Consider the following 20,483-nt stretch of genomic DNA (forward strand, 5'->3'; position numbering starts at 1 on the left):
GTGGTAATTCCTTTAAATTTCAACCAAACATCCCAGAGCATTATACTAAATCATTAGAAAATATGACTAAAGCAAAATTCCTCTAAATTAAATGGCTGTCAAATTATAGTCACCAGTTCTTTTAAAATAATTATAGATCAAAGGAAGTGATAAAGATTATACAGGGAAGATTATGTACCCTATATCCACTTTTCCCTATAGGTTATAATTTATGTAATTATAGTACAATAGTACTTATTTACAATGTGAAAAGAAAGTGAAAGTCACTCAGTTGTGTCCTACTCTTTGCAACCCCTTGGACTATACAGTCCATGGAATTCTCCAGGCCAAAATACTGGAGTTAGCTGCCTTTCCCTTCTTCAGGGGATCTTCCCAACCCAGGGATCAAACCCATGTCTCCTGCATTGCAGGTAGATTCTTTACCAGCTGAGCCACAAGGGAAGCCCAAGAATACTGGTGTGGGTAGCCTATAGCTTCTCCAGAAGATATTCCCGACCCAGAAATTGAAATTATTTACAAATAATTTATATATAAATAAACTTATTTATAATAATATTAAATATAACAATACCAAAACCAAGAAATTTATATTGATACAATGGATGTTCTATGTCATTTTATCACATGGGTAGATTCTGTAACCACCAGTGCAATCAAGATTCAAAATGATTCCTCACCCCAGATGTCTCCTTTGTGCTTCTCTTCCATTGCCCCGTCTCTATTTCCCTCCATCTCTAACCTCTGAAAAATACTAATCTGTTTTTCATCTCTATAATTTTATATCATAAAATCATGTGGGCATTGATCTGTTTTTTATCTCTATAATTTTATATAATAAAATCACGTGGCATGTGATTTTTTAAGATTGACTTTTTCCCCCACTCAGCATCATTCCCTGGATACTCATAGAAGTTTTTTTAAATCTATAGCCATTCCCTTTTTTTTTTTTTTTTGGTAGCACAATACAAGTTTACCTCATTTGTTCTTGCAACACAAAACTTAAGTACAGTATTATTTAGAATTCTGATTTACATGAATTAGGATAATATAAGAAACCCAACTGTGTCAAATATATTACATTGTGGAAAAAGATGAACTCAAATATATCAAAATGCACAAAGCACTAGTCTTTTTCCATTACTGCTTAGAAAGATATGATTGTTTCTCCATTTACAAAATAGAATCAGGACAACTTAATTTTAAAAAAATTTTGCATGTAAAACACTGCACTTGCTTAAGTGGGACTCTTTCACCAGCCTCTTCTATACACAAGCAAGCATACAATACTGCATGGAAGAAAACAGCTCATTTGAAGTTTTAGGGAAAAAAATCAAATAGGTACACACAGCTTTGAAATCCATTATTTGAGGGAAAGAAAGCAGTCAATGAAGGGCCTACTTGCAAAAGCCATTCCTTCTTATTGCTGAAAAAGGGAACATGTAGCTTTCCCTGTACAGTGTACTATAGTTGAATTACTTGCCTGTTGTAGTACAACTGGGTTGTTTCAGTTTGGGGCTATTATAAATAAAGATACAATGAATAATAGTGTGAAAGATTTTTGTGAGCATTTTTCCTTTTTTTTTTTTTATGTCCAGAAGCATGATTGATGGGTCATATGATGGGTATATGTTTAGTTTTTTAAAAAACCTGCCAAACTATTTTCCAGAGTAGTTGTACCAATTAAATTCCTAACAGCAATTTATGAGTGATCCAGGTTTTCTCCATTTTTATTAGCATTTAGTACTGTTACTATTTCAATTTCTTTTGCTTTCATAACAAAATTATGTGTAAAAAGCAATATCTCACTATATAATTTTTATTTATTTAATACCTAATGATTTTGAGCATATGTATATCCTCTTTAAAGAAATATCTATACATGTCTTTGGTCTATTTTCTAGTGGATTGTATACCTTTTGTTGTTGATGAGCTCTTTGTATATTCTAAACATAAGTCATTTCTAGTATAAATGATTTGCAGGTATTTTCCCCCAGTCTTTAGCTTATCTGTTTAACTCCTTAACAGAATTCTTTCACAGAGCAAACATTTACATTTTTGGTGACATCCAATTTGTCAATAATGTCTTTTATGGATTATATTTTTGGTGTCATGTCTAGTAACTCTTCATCAAGCCCTATGTCCTGAAAATATTATACTATGTTCGGCTTTTTGGGGGAATTTATCTAAGTTGAGGTTCACTTAGTTTCTTAAAGCTGTATGTTTATGTCTTTTGCCAAATTTAAGAAATTTTCAGTTATTATTTTTTCAAATACCTTTCAACCCTTTTCTTTCTCTTCCTCTGGATTCTTATTACACAAACATTAAATCTTTTGTTATAGTTTATAATCCCACAGATCGCTAAGGCTGTGTTCATTTTTTGTCAATCTGTCTTCTCTGTTCTTTGGATTGGGGAATTTCTATTTGCAAGTTTTCTGATTCTTTCCTCTACTCCCTTCTGTTGTTGAGCTTACTATTCATTTGGGGTTTTTTATTGAGGTTATTGTATTTTTCAGTTCTAAAGTTTCCATTTGGTTCTTCATTTGGTTGCTTTAAAATCTTTGTCAGATGATCCTAACGTCTATCTACATCATCTTGGTTTTGGAGTCTGTTGATTCAAGTTGAGATTTTCCTAGCTCTTAGTATAAAAAGAGACTTATGTTTGAACCTGAAATTTTTATATTCTGTCATGAGACTCTGAATCATACTCAAATGTTCTGCTTAGCTGGCTTCTTTTTTTAAACTAAGTTATACTTGATGTATGATATTATATAAATTGCAGGTGAATAATATAGTGATTCAGAATTTTAAAGGTCATACTCCATTTATAGCTATAAAATATTGGCTATATTCCCTGTGTTGTATATTACATTCTTGTAGCTTATTTTACCCATAATTGTCTGTACCTCTTAACCTCCTCTCTCCCTGGTAACCACTGGTTTATTTAGCAGACTTTGACATCATTCTGGTGGGGAAGGAGGGGCACTGCTTTATTACTCCTAAGTGGAGGTGGAAGGCCAGTGTCCATTGAGATGCAGGATGGGGGAAGGGCCCCTCTTCACAGCTGGGTGAGAAAGAACATTCCAGCCACACTAAGCTTCCACTGATACCACCTTGGCTGAGAACGGCAGGTGTGTCCTATTTGTGTTCCGCACGTGGCTTCCACTGACACTTCCTGGGGTGGCCTTGTTACTACCACATAGCAGTGAAATCCTTGACTCCCCATTAGGCCTTCTCTGATATCACCTAGCAGGGAAGGGAGAGATCCCTCTTTATCTCTTTTGAGATGGGACTCTAAGCTCCTCACTCTGCCTCTGTTAATGGGGGACAGTTTTTTTTGTTTTTTTTTTTTTCTGGGCTGTATGGCTGGCTTAGGGCAATTATTGTTGAAAAGCTTTTGTCTTATCTCTTTCTTGGTCCCTTGAATGGAGAAAGAAAACTTTCCTTCAGAGTTTTGTTGTTGTTTTGTACTACTGGGATTTCCATTTCTGGCTTCTCCATTACCCAGATACATCAAACAAACAAACAAACAAAAAAAAAACCAAGGAGCATACCGCCTTGTAGATTCTTGGACCTTGTAGATTCTTGGACCTTGTAGATTCTTGGATCTCTATATCTCTAGACAGTCTGGCTTTTTAATCTCCACATTTCAGGGTTTCATCATGTTTGTTTTGTATGTAACATTCAGGGGAGGAATTTATATTTAGTATGAGGAATAGAGAAAGTGTGTCTACTCTATTTAGTACAGGAATGAAAGTGGAAATCAGTCTCCACATAAAAAAAATATTTACTGAGTTGAAGTTAAAATAATATAAAATTAACTATTTTCAAAGTGAACAATTCAGTGACATTAAGTGCATTCAAAATGTACAACCATCACTTCTGTCTAGTTCCAAAGAATTTCCATTAGTCTAAAATAAAACCCTTTATCTACTTAGCAGTTCCTCCTTACTCCCCACTGTCCCCAGCTCTTGGAAACTACCAGTCTTTATTCTGTCTCCATGGTGTTATCTATTCTGTGTGTCTCATAAATAAAATCACACAACATGTGATCTTTTGTGTCTGGCTTCTTTCACACAGCATATTGTTTTTGAAGTTCATCCATGTTGTAGCACATGTCAGCACTTCATTCCTAAATAATATCCCATTGCATGTGTATATCTCAGTTTGATTTTCTGTTGCTGGACTTTTGGGTGGATACTGCTTCTTGGCTGTTATGCAGAATGCATATGAAACATGCTATGATTGGAATGATTATGGTGTCTGATTAAACCATTTGATCATGAATTGGGTCTCAGTCTCAATATAAATGAAACCTGTTAATAATGAGGTATACTCACTTCTCTAAATGTAATAATGAAATTTGTCAAAAAAATATATATTTAGAAAATGCAAACTAACTGCTAAATGTCTTTAAAGTTGAAAATCCAAAGTGTAAGCTTAAAACACCTCAGGACAGAAAGACTCCAGTTCAGTATAATTTATTATCTATAGAGTAGCCTAGGAAATTATTTATTATGTATACATTTACTTTTGCTGTTTAAAATTTTTTGTTTTTAATATATTTTATTGAAGTACAGTGGATTGCCAATGTTGTGTTATTTCAAGTGAACAACAAAGTGATTCAGTTATTATATACATATAGTTTTATATATTCTTTTTCAGAAATATTTCCCTTATAGGTATTACAAAATATTCAGTATAGTTCTCTGTGCAAATAGTATATCCTTGTTATCTATTTTATATATAGTAGTGTGTATATATTATTACACTTTTTCTCTTTGGTAAACATAAGTTTATTTTCTATGTCTGTGACTATGTTTCTGTTTTGTAAATAAGTTCACCTGTATCATTTTTCAGATTCCACATATAAGTGATATTGTATGACATTTGTCTTTGTCTGACTTCATTTAGTATGATGATCTCTAGCTCCATCTATGTTGTTGCAAATGGCATTATTTTATTCCTTTTTATGGCTGAGAAGTATTTTATTGTAAAAATATACCACATATTCTTTAACCAGTTGTCTGTTGATAGACATTTATGTTGTTTCCATGTCTGGGCTATTGTAAATAGTGCTATAATGAATACTGGGGTGCATGTATCCTTTTGAATTATAGTTTTCTCTTGATATATGTCAGGAGTGAGGTTGCAGTATCATATGATAACTCTATTTTTAGTGTTTTGTTTTCAGTTTTAGTATTTTTACTGAAGTATTGTTGATTTACAATGTGTTAATTTTTCTGCTGTACAGCAAAATGATTCATTCTTTTTGTGATATTTTTTCCATTATTGTTAATCATAGGATATTGAATATAAGTTCTCTGTAATTTACAGTATGACCTTGTTGCTTATCTATTCTATATATAAAGGTTATATATGCTAACCCAACATCCCACTTAATCCCTCCCCCTAAATCCTCTCCCTAGGCAACCACCAGTCTGTTCTCTATGTCTGTGATTCTATTTTGGTTTCATAGATAGGTTCATTTGTGTCTTTTATATTCCACATCTAAGTGATATCATATGGTATTTATCTTTTCGTTCTGACTTACTTCACTTAGTATGATAATCTCTAGGTCCATTCATGTTACTGCAAATGGCATTATTTAATTCTTTTTATGGTTGAGTTCAGTTCAGTTCAGTCATTCAGTTGTATCTGACTCTTTGCGACCCCATTAACCACAGCACACCAGGCCTCCCTGTCCATCACCAACTCCCGGAGTCTACCCAAACCCATGTCCATTGAGTTAGTGATATCATCCAACCATCTCATCCTCTGTCATCCCCTTCTCCTCCTGCCCTCAATCTTTCCCAGCATCAGGGTCTTTTCAAATGAGTCAACTCTTCGCATCAGATGGCCAAAGTATTGGAGTTTCAGCTTCAACATCAGTCCTTCTAATGAATATTCAGGACTGATCTCCTTTAGGATGGACTGGTTGGATCTCCTTGCAGTACAAGGGACTCTCAAGAGTCTTCTCCAACACCACAGTTCAAAAGCATCAATTCTTCCATGCTTAGCTTTCTTTATAGTCCACCTCTCACATCCATACATGGCTACTGGAAAAACCATAGCCTCGACTAGATGGACCTTTGTTGACAAAGTAATGTCTCTGCTTTTTAATATGCTATCTAGGTTGGTCATAACTTTCTTTCCAAGGAGTAAGCATCTTTTAATTTCATGGCTGCAGTCACCATCTGCAGTGATTTTGGAGCCCCCAAAAATAAAGTCAGCCACTGTTTCCACTGTTTCCCCATCTATTTGCCATGAAGTGGTGGGACCGGATGCCATGATGGCTGAGTAGTATCCCACTGTATATAGGTACTACATCTTCTTTATCCATTCATCTGTTCATGGACATTAAGATTTTTTTCATGTCTTGGCTATTGTGAATAGTGCTGTTCTGAACACAGGAGTGTATGTATCTTTTTGAATTAAACTTTTGTCCAGGTACAAGCCCAGGAGTGGGATTGATGGATCATGTGGTAATTCTATCTTTAGGTTTCTGAAGAACCTCCATACTGTTTTCCGTAGTGAATGGATGCACCATTTACATTCCCAATACCCTCTCCAACATTATTTGTAGATTTTTTAATGATGGCCATTCTGACTGGTGTGAAGTGGTACCTCATTGTAGTTTAGATTTGCACTTCTCTAATAATTTAGTGATGTGGAACGTATTTTCATGTGCCTTTTGACAATCTGTATGTCTTCTTCAGAGAAATATCTATTTAGATCCTCTGCCCATTTTTTGATTGGGTTGTTTGTTTCAATATTGAGCTCACAAATTGTTTGTATATTTTGGAGATTAATCCCTTGTCAGTCCTGTTGTTTGCAAATATATTCTCCCATTCTGTGGGTTTTATTTTGTTTATGGGTTCCTTTGATATGTAAAAGATTTTAACTAGGTCCCATCTGTTTATTTCTATTTGATTTCCATTACTCTAGGAGATGGATCCAAAAAGATATTGCTGCCACTTAAGTTGAAGAGTGTCCCACCTATGTGTTCCTCTAGAGATTTATAGTATCCAGTCTTACATTTAGGTCTTTAATCCATTTTGAGTTTATTTTTGTGTATAGTGTTAGAGATTGTTCTAATTTCATTCTTTTACATGTGCTTTCCAGTTTTTCCAGTTTGGTTCAGTCGCTCAGTCGTGTCCGACTCTTTGCGACCCCATGAACCGCAGCACTCTAGGCCTCCCTGTCTATCACCAACTCCCGGAGTTCACCCAAACTCATGTCCATTGAGCCAGTGATGCCATCTAGCCATCTCATCCTCTGTCATCCCCTTCTCTTCCTGCCCCTAATCCCTCCCAGCATCAGGGTCTTTTCCAATGAGTCAGCTCTTCACATGAGGTGGCCAAAGTATTGGAGTTTCAGCTTCAGCATCAGTCCTTCCAATGAATACCCAGGACTGATCTCCTTTAGGATGGACTGGTTGGATCTCCTTGCAGTCCAAGGGACTCTCAACAGTCTTCTCCAACACCACAGTTCAAAAACATCAATTCTTCCACACTTAGCTTTCTTTATAGTCCAACTCTCACATCCATACATGACCACTGGAAAAAGCATATCCTTGACTAGACAGACCTTTGTTGGCAAAATAATGTCTCTGCTTTTTAATATGCTATCTAGGCTGGTCATAACTTTCCTTCCAAGGAGTAAGCGTCTTTTAATTTCATGGCTGCAGTCACCATCTGCAGTGATTTTGGAGCCCCCCAAAAAAAGTCTGATACTGTTTCCACTGTTTCCCCATCTATGTGCTATGAAGTGATGGGACCAGATGCCATGATCTAGTTTTCTGAAAGTTGAGTACCACTTATTAGATTGTATTTATTATTTTATTTTTGGCTGCACTGGGCCTCTGTTGCTCTGTGTGGGCTTTCTCTGGTTGTTGGGAGCAGGGGCTACTCTTTGTTGCAGTGCTCGGGCTTCTCTTTGTGGTGGCCTCTCTTGTTGCAGAGCACAGACTCTTAGGGGGCACAGGCTTCAGTAGTTGAGACTCACAGGCTCAGTAGTGGTGCACAGGCTTAGTTGCTTCAAAGTATGTGGGATCTTTCTGAATCAGGGATCCAACTGGTGTCCCCTGCAAGGCAGATTCTTAACCACTGGACCACGAGGGAAGTTTCTCCCAGCACCACTTATTGAAGAGACTGTCTTTTCTACCAGGGAGATACTTTAAAACTTGAGTCAGATCACATCACTTTCCTGCTCAAAACTTTGCATTGACTTCATTTCTCAATTATAATATAACCTAAAAATTTTAACCAGGGCCTTCCAGGTCCCATCTGGTATTCCTGTCCTTCAGCCTCCTCTTTACTCTTTCTGCTGTTTCCACACCTGCTTCCTCCTGCTTTTTTTTTTTTTAACCTCAAGGCCATTTACTTATTGTTCTTTATGCTTATTCTGATTTCCTTTTGGATACTAGTTTAGATTTTTCTTCTCATTTTTGTTCAAGTTTATCACCTGCGAAATGCGTTTTCTGTTCAGTCCATCTAAAAGAAGAGTTGAATGTAATTTTCACGAGGGTGAAATGAACTATTCACGAGTGAATGAACTATCCATTCACTGCTGTAGTCTTAGCAATTAGAACAGTTTTTTGGAGCACTGTATGTGCTCAGTAAGTATTCATTGAGTGAATAAGTGAAAAGCACTATATAATAAGACCTGTAGAATCCAGCTAAAGTAGCATTTAGAGAAAATATTTAGTGTAATGAAACCAAAGTAATTGTTATTTGAAAACAGTGAAGCTTGAAATTAAGTGATCTTTTACTTCAGGGAACCAGATAAAGTAAAACAGAATAAATCCAAAGAAAGCATAAACAAAGAAATGAAAAAGAAGAAATTGATGAAACAGAAATCAGAACTAAAGAAATAACAAAAGTTCCTCAATAAAATGAAGTCTAAAGTTTAAAAGGTAGAAAAGAGTGTGAAAATAACCAAATAAAAAGAAGAATCGACAAATAAGCCACATCTAGGAAGAAATAGGAGACTGACCTCAGATAATGAAGAAATGCTTTAAAATTATGAGAATACTACATACAACATTATGCCAACAGTTTATAAAATATAAATTACTAATATCAATTCATCAAATAATTTTTAAAAAACCTTGAATAGACCAAGATTCATATAAGAAATTTTGTATCTCTAAAAATCTCTAGATTCCTACAGTATTTGGGCAAGCTTTACTCATCTTCAAGAAACAATATTCAATTATACAAATATCCCTGAAACAGGGTAAAGATAGGAAGCTACTCAATTCATTTTATGGAGGTAGGATAAACACTGTACCAAAACTAGATAAAGGTTTCACAAAAAACTTGAAGCCAATTTATGAACACAAATGTAAGTGAAACAGTAATAAATTGAATACTGCAGTAAGTTAAAAGAACAGTACTTTATGTCCTAGTTTTTTAATGCTAGATTTTTCTCAGAAATTTTAGGATGGTTTACATTAGAAAATTATTGTAATTTACTGAATTACATTGAATGGGGAAGATCACTTGATATCTTAATAGATATTGAAAGTCATTTGATAAAATCTAACACCTATTCACAAGTAAAGACACACACTCATGCCTAACAGACAAGGAATAAAAGAAATTTTCCTTGACTGCAAAAAGGATACACATGAAAGACTAAAGTAAATATACTCCTTGGTGAAACTTTAGAAGCTCCCTATTAAAGTCAGAGAGAAGAAAAACATTGGCACTCTCTTTCCAACTATTCAACATTGTATTGGAGGTTTTCAGAAATGCAATGAGTTATACAGATTGAGGGGAAAAAAAGGAAAAGCTGTTAATTTTAGATGATAATGCTCATCAATCTGGAAAACCCAAGTGAATTGAGTGGCAAATTGCTAGCACTCCATGACCTTTGTGACCCTACCGTATAATGTGGCTTCTGCCTCATTTCTCCTTGTCTGTGGTCCAGACACATTGAAAGTCATTCAGTTTCTTGACTGCTCTTCTCTTAATAGTCAAACTGTGATCTAAAGACCAAAATTATCATTTGGGGCCTTGTTATCCATGAAAATGCTAGGTTCTACTTCATGTCTATTGCCTTTTAGTAAGACTCCCTCAAATAAATTTTTTTTCACATTCAACTTTGAGAAGCATTACCCTATATCACTTCTTTACTTAAGGATGTTCCACATGCTTTTTCTTTTTTTCCCCCAGGGTACTCTTGTCTTTCTTATTAATTTCCCAACTCAAACTTCCCTAATATTTACACTGAGACAGGAGTCTCCGTGTGTTCTCTCAGAGCACTCTGTACTGTTTCTTCATAGCATGGCATTTGTCACATTCTAAAATACTTATTTATGTGACTCTTTAGTTAATGTCTGGCTCCTCCTGTAAACCATAGGTCCTTGAAGGCCTTGAGGTCTTTGGTTCACTCTTCCTTCCAGTGCACAAGGCCTGACTTCCAGTAGGCACTCAATAAATCTTTGTAGAATGAAAAAATGTAGTGGAAAGTCTGATCTGCATGACACCTTCCTCTTGGTTATGAAAAGAACTTTTATTATTATTGTGACTTAAACCTTGCTTCAATTATATGATTAATTTGCAGAACAGAATAATGTGACCTGAAAATATGTCCATTATCCTAAACAAGGTTTTCTTTTTATATCTGTATTAAGACAAAGAGGTGTAAACTTGTGATTCTCAATCCTGGATGAACTTCAGATCACCTGGAGCTTAGAAATATTCCAGTATCTGGGTCCCATCCCAGAGACTCTGATTTCATTGGCTCAGGCAATGATGAAAGTGTTATCTCTGGCACTCAACTGGACAAGCACTCAAAAATAAAGTCAAAGAAAGTGAAATAATATTGCCTTTCAGTATTCATATAAGTAAATTATGAACCTGTGGCCAAGGCAAAGCTTATCTTAAACAAAAGTTGCTAAATTAGAATATTAAAAATATGAAATAAAAAATAATTATATACAACTTGAAGGATTGGACTTCCCTGGCGATGCAGTGGCCAAGACTCTGCACTCCCAATGCCAGGGTCCAGGTTCAGTCCCTGTTTAGAAACCTAGATCCCTCATTCCACAACTAAAGATCCTGCATGCTGCAATTAAGACCTGGCACAGCCAAAGAAATTAATTAATTAATTTAAACTTAAAGGATTTTATCACCTGTTGTTAAGTGCTCTAAACCATGATGTCTATGTCATAATTTTTTTGTTCCTTCAAGGAAATGATTGGTATCATAGCTTAAAGTGAAGTTGCTCAGTTGTGTCCGACTCTTTGTGACCCCGTGGACTGTAGCCCACCAGGCTCCTCCATCCATGGGATTCTCCAGGCAAGAATACTGGAGTGGGTTGCCATTTCCTTCTCCAGGGGATCTTCCTGACCCATGGATCCAACCCTGATCTCCCACATTGCAGGTAGACGCTTTATCCTCTGAGCCACCAGGGAAAGCCATCATAGCTTAAAGAATCCTGGAATTATAATGTTATTATCTTCTTCAGATATGTGATTAATAGAAACTAAATGTCTAAGGCTTTTTTTCATTGTTTAGATGACTCCCAGTACTCAAAAAATTCATATTTCATACTGTTATGTTATTAATGTCTACAATTGTTAGAAAGTCATATCAGAGCTTTCTTATCCCTCAGGGAGGGACATGATATTAACGCTTTGGCTGAATTGTATTAAAGCCACCAAACAAAGACTGCAAGAAATACACTTAAAAGTTAAAGTCTTTTTTTTTTTTTTTTTATTTCATTGGCTACTGCAAGGAGAATGTGCTTGGAATAAACCATAGGTTGTGTCAACAAGGGGAAGTAGGGGGGCTTGTGTTGAGTAGTTTTGAAGAGATATTAGGGTAGAGGGGACACATTCTGGATTGGCTAGTCTGGGAAAGAGATGCTAGAGCAATTTGATATTTCAGGATAAGCCAGACAGCAAACTTTTTTTTCTTCTTTTTCAACAATCATGAGTCCGTGTCTATTAATGCCACTCTCTGAAGCGCCTGTAGGTCTTTTTCTTTCTTTCTTTCTAGTTTTTAGTTCATGTTATGTGTTTCCTTTATGGCCCTGGCTTGGTTATTTTTTATTATGCCAGATTGGAACTGGAATCCTAGGAAGATGTAATCTTCCTCCAGCGTGGATTTACATTTGCTTCTGCCTGGGTGCTTCATATTGTTTCCGTCTTAGGCATTGAGATAATTGAAGCTGAGACACGTTTTCTTCATTTTCTGGGCTATCAACTTCTGATTCATTCCTGATCCTCGAGTACAATTCTCCTTTTCTGAAATAAAGGAACGATGGTTCATCAAACACACTTTCGGTAGTTTCTGGATCTTACGCTCTGTTTTGCAAGACTTGTGAGGCTGTTGAAGCACCATTCAACTTCAGTGTTCTCCTCGGGGTTAGTAAAGGAGCCCTCCAAGATTGGCAAACATCCCCAGGGGAGAAGTGACCCAGATTCCAGACTTTCTTTCCAAGCCTCTGTCCTCCACTGGTTCCTGGCTTAGTTATTCCTCTGTATTTTATTAGCTCTAATATTCCATCAAGTCATTAAAATGTTTTAATATTTATTGTTTACATTTGTTTCTTTTTAACTGGAATATAGTTGCTTTACAGTGTTGGTTTCTGATCCATACAACAATGTCAATCAACCATAAACATACATATGTCCCCTCCCTCTTGAATCTCCCTTCTACCTCCCACCACATCCCACTCTTCTAGGTTGTCACAGAGCACCAGGTTTGAGCTCCTTAGTCACAGCAAATTCCCACTGGATATCTATTTTACATATGGTAATGTATATGTTCCAAAAGTTTTTGGTCTAGATTTTCTAGTTGTCTTCAGTGGAAGGCTTGATCTACCATTCCTAGAAGCACAAATCCATATCATATAATTTTTAAAAATAAATTATATTTTATTATACTTAAAGTTCTTATGTACAATTGTCAAGTTAAGTATGGCATATTACTCAGTGCCTCACTCACCCAAACAATGATAGATAACCAAATTAATTGACTCTCTAGAAGGTCAGTTTGCATTTTTTTTTAAAGGAAGAGTCAGTTCTATGACATTTAACTTCTAGAGACTTGCTCCATCCCAAGACTCTACAATCAAGTTGACTAGATCTGTGTTTCTCCTACCGGGTCTTCTTTAATTAATTTAGAAGGCAACTCTCAATTTATGAAACATTGAGGCCCTCAGGAGTAGATGTACCAGTTATAATCCTCCACAAATTGAAGTAACACATTTATTCATTTAGCTGTTGCTTTTGCAAGACTTGCCACCAAAGAAGGTAGAATGTCAATGGTAATTTTAGAGACATTACTTCATTACAGATGGATCTCGGCGTATAATTGGTTTCCTTTTCATAAACCATGTGTATCATGCACATGTGTTAAAAGAAGGGTTGTTTGCATCAAGGCAGTTTTGCCATTACAGAATTCGCAAAGGGGCACAACAACAGAATCCCTTCCAAACTTACAGTTGAGACATAATATTTTTCTTCACCTACTTTCCTGATGAAGTTAATTTAAATTTAAACTAAGCTGAAGAAAGTTTATAGTTTGAAGGAAGATGCCCAGTTGGAGCCACAGGATTGATGGAGCAGAGACGAGATCTTTCCAAACTGAAACTTTTTCATAGAATGATTTAACGGTGACAAAACAGGAGTTCCCAGAAAAATATAGTTTCCATTTTCCTTGCTGCAAGTGTTCATCCAGTTTGAATTGTTAATATCTCTGAACCTAGATGAACATCAGAAAGAGTCCCGAGAAGAAGTCATTTTCCAGTTATTTGCCCCCAGACATGGCAAGCAAAAGTGCAGCCAAATAGAAATGGGCACAATTATTTGTGTTATATGTATCTTGAAGAAATTGATTGAGCCCAGAAGTATTAGATTATAAAGTGTACATCTAAGAGATATGTGAGATAAATGGGAATGTTAATAGCTGTCCTCATGACTGGGCAAACTTGGACCAGATGCTTTATTCTGAATAATATTAACTAAGAAAGACAGCAGCAATGGAAACTTATCAAATTAGTAAGTTAGAAAACATGAAAGGAACTGGTGGTGGCATCTGATGGTTTTTGCCTCAGAATTGAAAACAAAACAACAAAAACACCTTGAAATACAAAAATCTTTAGTCACCTTAAGCTCATCTTAAGTCATCTTTAGTCACCTTTAGTCACTCTAAACTCAAGAGAGGGAACATAAATGACCAAATAAAAAATCACATCTCATCTTCAGCAAAGAGGCTACATGTAGTTGCTGGTCATTGCCTGCTTGGTCTTTCTATGTTGTTTCTGGCAATATAGTCCACCATTCTTTCCCTTCTGTAAGTAAGCATACCAAGAAAACAGAAGCAACCCTTTAAAGGTTTTATAAGAAACTGATATTGGGTCAACCATGTATCCTTTTAATATATTGCTCCTGTGAGCCGAGCTATCTGAGATTACTATAAGTCAAAAGTTTCCCTTAGAAATTGTGAAATGAATTTGTTTCAGTAAAGATGAGTCAGCCTTGTTATAAGTGTTGAGGTAAATGATGATGATTTAACACTTAAATGTTGGGCAAGAAATTCTACTCAGTCTTTTGTGAGAATTCTGGTGTTTAACATGTATCGATGTTCTCAAAGAAAGATATTTGAGTTGTTGTTCTGTTTTGGGCCATACTACATAGCCTGTGGGATCTTAGTTCTCTGACTAGGGATTGAACCCATGTCCTTAGGAGTGAAAATACAGTCTTAACCTTTGGATGGTCAGGGAATTCCCCAAAATACTCGATTTTAAATCATGGACCTGTTTGAAGATATATTCCTTAAAACTGTGTTGATTATCAGTTTGGTAGGTTCTTGATCTTCCATGGCGAAAACAAAGTCCATACAAATGATTGATAGTATACTGTCTCATATGGTCAGATGATATTAACATTCTTTGTTGGACTGATCATGTAACACAGGTGATATATGAGTTCCCTATTGCTGTTTTAACACATTACCACAAACAGTGGATTAAAATAATACAAATGTATTATCTTACAGTTTTGAAGGTCAGAGGTCTTATCATTTTGAAGGGGGCTAAAATCAAGGTGTCAGCAGGATTGCATCGCTTCTTTGGTTCTAAAGAAGAATCTTGTCTTGCCTTCTTTGGTTTTTAGAGGCTGCCCACACTTCTTGACTCTTGGCTACATCCCTATCTCCGCTTCTTTTGTCGCATCTCCCCTCTCTCTAATGGTCATGCCTTCTTTTTATAAGGATCCTTGTCATTTTATATTGTCTCACTATCGAAGATAAATGAAGTCAGGCATCAGTCAAAGTAATACAAACAGATTTTATTCGGTGACTACTAGAAATAGGGGGAAATCTGAGTTCAGTTCTAATTTGTGCAGAGGCGCTTGTGTGTTTTAAAGGGAGAATGAGGGATTAAGGAGTGGCAATGGCTTGAGCAGAATCAGGGAAATGAAAAACTGTAAAAAGAAGGAAGTGGGCATTGGTCTATTTAAAATCCATCTGGATTTGCTAACTGGTGTTTGTCATGGTTAGGCTCATTTCTCCCACAGAGATGGGGAGACAGGGGCCCTATCTTCAGATGTTGGCTGGAACAAACAGTAAATTCTCTTGGCAGCCTTGTTTACTCTGGCAGGCAACTTTAAGGAGGGGCTAGGGTCTTCCTATGAATGCACCCTGGAGCTGTTAGAAACTATTTCAGTGTTTGCCCAAGTCTTCATAGGCCATTATTGAGGCCTTGTGGAGAAGGGGACTCAGAGGAGACTGATCAGAGTTTGATCAAGAAGAGAATCTTTGTTACTACCTAGATTATTTCTCCATCTCAAGTTTCTTAATCCCATCTGCATGCAAAGTTCTTTTTTGCCATATGAAGTGAAGTCGCTCAGTCATATCCGACTCTTTGCTACCCCATGGACTGTAGCCTACAAGTCTCCTCTGTCCATGGAATTTTCTAGGCAAGAGTACTGGAGTGGGTTGCCATTTCCTTCTCCAGGGGATCTTCCCAGTCCAGGGATCAAACCCGGGTCTCCCGCATCTCAGGCAGATGCTTTACTGTCTGAGCCACAATGGAAGCCCTCCTTTTTCCATATAATGTAACACATTCACAGGTTCTGAGGCTTAGGAATTATACCTCTTTTGTCAGGGGTTTTAGTCTGCCAACTGTAGATAGCAATGACAGTACTACTCCACTCCCATCAAAGTATATCTCTCTTATCATTTTTAAGTTTTGATGGACTTCCAATCTATGATTGCACAACTGAAACTCATAAGTCTTTTGAGACAAAAGACAAGTATCTTTGACCCATTTGTACACATGGGAGCTTAAACTAAGAAATACTGAGAACCTCCCCAATAGGTATGAAACTATGGTGATTGCCCTAAAACCTAAGTTTCTGACTTCTTAGTTACAAGTTTTTTATACAATATGACACTGATTTTGAAGGTATTGCATGCATGCAAAATATGAAAACTAAGCAAAACAAAACAAAGCATAATTTATGGCCTGAAAAAAACGACTGCTTCAGGGCTTCAAAAGCATTTTCAACTTTTATGGAAAATTCATATCCTTGTATTCTGACTGCTTTTCATTTCTCTCAAAAGTACTGTTTTAATTTCTTCAAGATTTTAGGTTAGTAGTCACAAGGAAATGTTCTCAACTTTTAAAATCTACTTTATGCTTTGTTGACATAATCACAGAGGATATTATAACCACCAGAGTTACTTTTTTATGGCCAACTCTGTGGTAGTGGTGCTTCCCCAGTGAATCAGCGGGTAAAGAATCCCCCTGCAATGCAGGAGACACGGGAGATGCAGCTTCAACCCATGGGTAGGGAAGATCCCCTGGAGGAGGGCTTGGCAACCCACTCCAGTATTCTTGCCTGGGAAATCCCATGGACAGAGGAGCCTGGTGGGCTACAGTCCAAAGGGTCTCAAAGAGTCGGACAGGACTGAGCGACTACGCACACCACAGCTCTGTAATAATAGTGACTCTATCTAGTTTCCAGATTATTTATTTGTGCGATTACAAAACATTGAGTATAAACTATAAAAGCTCTGTTTACTCAAGGGGTTTTCAGATAGGGACTATTTTCTTTACCACTGTGTCCCTAGTCCCTAGCACAGTGTCTTGGACTTTGGCAATCAATCATTGATGCAGAGGAGTAAGCAAGTTCCATGCAGCTAAAGACAAAAGTGCGAGGAGATCTCCTATGGTTATAGCAGCACTTAACACTGCTGGGGTGAAGCGGGGTGTCAGTTAGGGCTGTGAGAAGAGGGGATCGCCTAAAGTGTACTGTGAAAGAGGAGGAGTAACAGTAGAAAGAATAATAACAACTATAGACCAGACGAGGATGGGGAAGGGCAAGGGCATCCTGGAATAGAAGGAGAAGATGGTAGGCATGAAATTGTAAAGACCCTCATATGACTTTAGCGGTCACATAATACGATATTGAAATTTTTCTCTCTTTAAATTTAAGAAGTGCAGGTTACATTCTCAGGTGTGTTTGTATGTAAAAATTATTTGACTATTTGATGCTTGATAAGCCACAGTAACCTAGGTTGCCATTGAATAATATATGAATCTACTAGTAAAGGTCAAAGAAAAGTATTAGGTGTGTGTGACATTAAGACACTTGGAGATAACATCACAATTCTTAAGTTGAAGTGATCTTTTTTCATGGAAACAAAAAAAGAGATTGATTAATCTGCATTGTCAAAGTACAGATAATGGTTATAATTAGAGAATGCTTGCACACTTGTAAAAATTTTGGCTAAAATAGTGAAATTAATCTGATGAAGGGACCCTATAAAATGCCTCTCAAAAGCTTCCAACCTAATTTTCTTAGCCTCTCTGGCAAGTTAAGAAATTCAAACCTGAAGTTGCAAAAAGCTATAGAACCTGGAAATCCTTTAATTTTCAGTTTTTTTCCTTTTGATAAGAAGTGCTTAACTTATTACATTGAAATCTTCATAATTAAAAAGAAAGGTTTATTTTTTTATGATTTGAAGACAAATGGGGAGTTAGTTTTCAGTGTACTCAGCCAAGGGTCAATCCCAACTCCTTTATATGTGTATTTCATGTACATTATTTGATCAGTAACTTCTCTATACATTTGACACTCTTGAAACACTTTCTCTCCCTCTGTGAATGTCACCATACTCTGAGTAGCTCAGACCATCTTGAATCCTTTCTTCCTGTCTCACCCCACATCCAAACCAGCAGGATTTTTTTCCCCTTGTTTATTTTGTCTCCTCCCTTTGAATGTAAGGTCTGAGGAAGATGACCTAGTGTTATTCCTGTTCGCAAACAAATCTTCAGTGTCTAGACAGAACAGGTATTAAATGCATAATTGTTGAATGAATTAATAAAAATATTAGTGATGTCTTTTTGCATCACAAAATTTGCATTCTTGTGAGATTTTTGAAAGGTGCAGAAAAGTGTAAAGTATAAGAAAAATGTAAAAAAAAAAAAAGTTAAAAAAAATCCCAGGAGTCCCTATAATTTTTGTCTCCAGAAATAATCACTTTCAATATTCTAACATATCCCTCCAAAAATCTAACAGTGAATATTTCTAGGTACTTTGCAACTGGTGCCTAAAAAATGAATTCAAACATCAAAGAAAATTAATTTTAAGGCTTTTAGGAACACCTGGATATTATATAAGCTGTTTAGATTCTTGATTTTTCCCCTCTTAAACTTCACATAAGCATTTACTCACATTATTAAAATTTGAAAATATATTCTTAGTGTTTGCATATTTCACTTCATGAGTATACTTTAATCTGTTTGTTTATAGTTAATTATGATATTAAGTTGCTTATATTTTTTGAATTTATAAGAAGCATCATGATGAACATCATTACATAATCTTCCCAGATGCTTCTTTGAGAACTGAAAAATGAATTATACCAAATGATAAAAACATTTTTAAGACCCTTGATGCATTCTGCTAAATAATTAACAAAATTATTTCTTAGAAATATAATGGTTTATATCTGATAAGTTGAACATGGGTGCCTGACTTATTGTCCCTTTACTTTATATGTAAAATGAAAGTCAAAGTGAAAATCGCTCAGTCGTGTGTGACTCTTTGTGACCTCATGGACTATGCAGTCTATGGAATTCTCCGGGCCAGAATGCTGGAAATGGTAGCTGTTCCCTTCTCCAGGGGATCTTCCCAACCTAGGGATCGAACCCAGGTCTCCCACATTGCAGGTAGATTCTTTACCAGCTGAGCCACCAGGGAAGCCCTTATATGTAAAATATGTCTATTTAATTTCTTGCTTATGAATTCAATAAACTTTTTTCATTACTTTACTATTCGGTTATTTGATCATTAGTATGCTGAATGTTCAAATGTTTTTCCTCATTGACAGGTACATCTAACTAAAATATTATTAAACATACGACACAAAAATATATACATAATTTAAATATGCACTCTTAAGAATAATCATAGATAGTAATAATAAACTAGACCCCTATGTAGCCATAATTCAGTTTATGGAATAGAACTCCCAAGACTTTTAAGACTCCTGTATATCCCATCCCAACCTATCTACTTTCCTCCCTACAGAGATAACCACTACCCTGAATTTATTTTATTTTTCCCTAGAAGTGTTTTGCTTAATTTTCTATTTAAAAGAGTTTTAAAAATTATTTATTGTATTAATTTTGGTTGTACTGGGTCTTCGTTGGTGTGCATAGGCTTTCTCTAGTTGAGACGAGTGGGGGCTACTCTTTAGCCGCAGTGCACGGGCTTCTCACTGTGGTGACTTCTTATTGCAGAGCACAAGCTGTAGGCACGTGGGTTTCGGGAGCTGTAGCATGTGGGCTTGATAGTTGTGGTGCACAGGCTTAGTAGCTTATGTGGAGTCTTCCTGGACAAGGGATTGGACCCATGTCCCCTGCATTGGCAGGCAGACTCTTATCCACTGTACCACCAGGGAATTCCTGGCTTATCTCTCTAAGACTATTTAATATCAAGATTATGTTCTGTGTATACTCCTGTCACATATTTTTATTATCTAATTGTCTCTTTGGAGATTAATCTGTGCTACTATTATTTTTTCAGATCTACATAACATTCATAGCAATAATTCACCAATAATTTATTCACTATAACTTAGATGGAAAATTGAATTATTGTCATTATTTAGTTATTTCAATTAATGAAGTTTTACTCTTATAATGTATACGTATATTCTTTTATAGGAAAAAAAGTGAGTATGTATTTATTTAGGATGAATACAGGGGGTTGTATTTAGGATTTAGCATCAGTCCTTCCAATGAACACTCAGGACTCATTTCCTTTAGGATTGACTGGTTTGATCTTCTTGCAGTCCAAAGGACTCTCAAGAGTCTTCTCCAGCACCACAGTTGAAAAGCATCAATTCTTTGACGCTCAGCTTTCTTTATAGTCCAACTCTCACACCCATACGTGACTACTGGAAAAACCATAGCTTTGACTAGACAGACCTTTGTTGGCAGAGTAATGTCTTTGC

This window comes from Cervus canadensis, chromosome 13 (assembly GCF_019320065.1).
Source record: "Cervus canadensis isolate Bull #8, Minnesota chromosome 13, ASM1932006v1, whole genome shotgun sequence".
NCBI lineage: Eukaryota > Metazoa > Chordata > Mammalia > Artiodactyla > Cervidae > Cervus > Cervus canadensis.